Source organism: Pinus tabuliformis, chromosome 6 (genome assembly GCF_031772625.1).
Source record: "Pinus tabuliformis cultivar Carrire ecotype Pingquan chromosome 6, CPIR1, whole genome shotgun sequence".
Taxonomy (NCBI): Eukaryota; Viridiplantae; Streptophyta; class Pinopsida; order Pinales; family Pinaceae; genus Pinus; species Pinus tabuliformis.
The window spans coordinates 1,185,650,276-1,185,652,455 of NC_142292.1; positions in this window are offsets into that span (position 1 = coordinate 1,185,650,276).

Here is a 2,180-nt window from a genome sequence, read left to right on the forward strand (position 1 = left end):
TATGACTTTTTAGAGATTTGATGGTAGGAAAGTAGACATATCCATTGGGAATGGAGTCATTATCTACAGGACTATGTTTTCTAGTGCTGAAATGAAGAGAAAGAGGACCTTGTACTATGGTAGGGTAGGTAGAATCTTTGGATTTTTTAAGTTTTGATTCGTTGTAGGAGAGTGAATGTAAGACACATGGAAAATAGAAAAAGAGAATAAAAAATCAATATGAATTCTAACTATCATTTTAACAAAAAACATAGATTCTTAGCAAACTTGTAACAAAGCACTGTTTAGAGTGAATTTTGAACTAAAATATTTGTTTAACTAAACAAGAGGATACATTTCAAATCTTAATTGTCATAGAAGATAACTTGAAAAGGAAGAAGGCACATCTCCAAAGAAAACTAACACAAGAATCCCTGTAAATGCCACCTCTGTCTTTCATTCATTGTAAAATATATCAAAAGAGTGTAGCACACAATGTCCTTTCTCTTGAACCTAACCAAACCTTTTGTCCATTACAATCATACCATAAATAGGATAATACAATTTTTTTGCCATTTCTAGGAACTGAATTCCTCATTGGGATTTTTCTTTCTAACTAATGAAATGAAAATAGAACATATTTCTAAAACCTAGGAACTTCTTGACTATATATTTTCTATGTCATTTTACATTAAATTCCTAGCCCCAAATTGATATTGTGAGTCATTAAATGATTTAGAACAATTACTACTAGCATAAAAAAAAACGCAACAAGTTTTGACTTGATTAACTCATTCAAAAGGATGATTGTCTAGAAGCACATCATGAGCACTGCTTAACCTCATAATTCTCTAGAAGAATAAAAACACAGTAATGAAACACAACGCTCCATGGTTGAGATACCTCCAGACATACCCTAATCTTCCTGATGATTTCATAATGTGTGAACAAGAATATACATGGATAATCCCCCCCTTACAATATTTCTTTCACCACACAAAGCCTCCAATTTTGACATTTTCATTGATAGCCAAAAACACAGTGCCAATTTCAAAAGCACAACATCATTTGCTTTTATGCTTTGGATGACATTGAGGTGTGTAGACAAGATGAACATGTTTGTGATGATGTTGATACTACAATGATTGTGCCACATACCCCTTTCAATCCTGCTTTTTCCAAAAATACAAAACATTTATCTCCACGCCAAAAGCCCTAACCCTAATGTTAGCTACGACATAAGATTATGTGAAAGATGCTTCTTCAAAAATTACTTAAGAAATTCAGACTAATAGTGTTTGTAGGAGGAAATTTATGCAAAACATTATCACCTTTAACCTACACCCCACAAACAAGAATACTCTAGGCAAAAATGAAAAATCAAAATTGTGTTATTTCACCCTTTCCATCATTCTTAATTTTTTCCTCACAGAAATATTTTGCGTGGATATGTTTTTCATTTTCTTGTCTAGTGGAAGGGATCTCTTCAACACATATTTGGCTTTCTATATTTCTAGTGAATAAATGTCCAAAATATCACTCATTTTTTTCCTAGCCATTTCATCCTGCTCCTTGAGCTAAAAAATATCACTGTGATATTTATTCAATTGCATTCTCAAATTGTTAAAGGTGTCCTTCCCCTCATATATCGTTGTCCTTTCCTCTCCTTGCATTGTCTTATTCTATTCGATTTGTAGCTTTTTGGATTAGGATCTAGTAGCTCTAGATGTTGGAATTAGAGGAAATTTTAGCCTAAAAGTGCCCATGAAAATTTCACGTAATTTCCATGTCATAATATCCAAACCAATCAAAATACTTTAAATTTAAAAAGAGGTACATGTAAATATTTTAGAAGGAAAAGAAGAAAAACTGCTTTTTGTAATTGTATTTTTGGCTTATATCCTTATAGGTTTACTCAAATTTGAATTGTAGACATTAGTTAGATGCAGAATTAAATTCCACATCCAACGAGTACCCATTATTAACACTTTTGAGAAGGCCCACATTGATAAAAAAAAAATGAAGATACATTTAAAAAAACATGGTAGACATGCATTTTTAATGTATCTTCAATTTTTATCCCTGTGTGCCTTCTCAAAAGTATGCTTAATGGGTACTCATTTGATGTGGAATTTAATTTTGCAGTCAACAAGTGTCTACACTTGAAATTGGAGTAAACATATAAGGAGATAAGCCAAAAA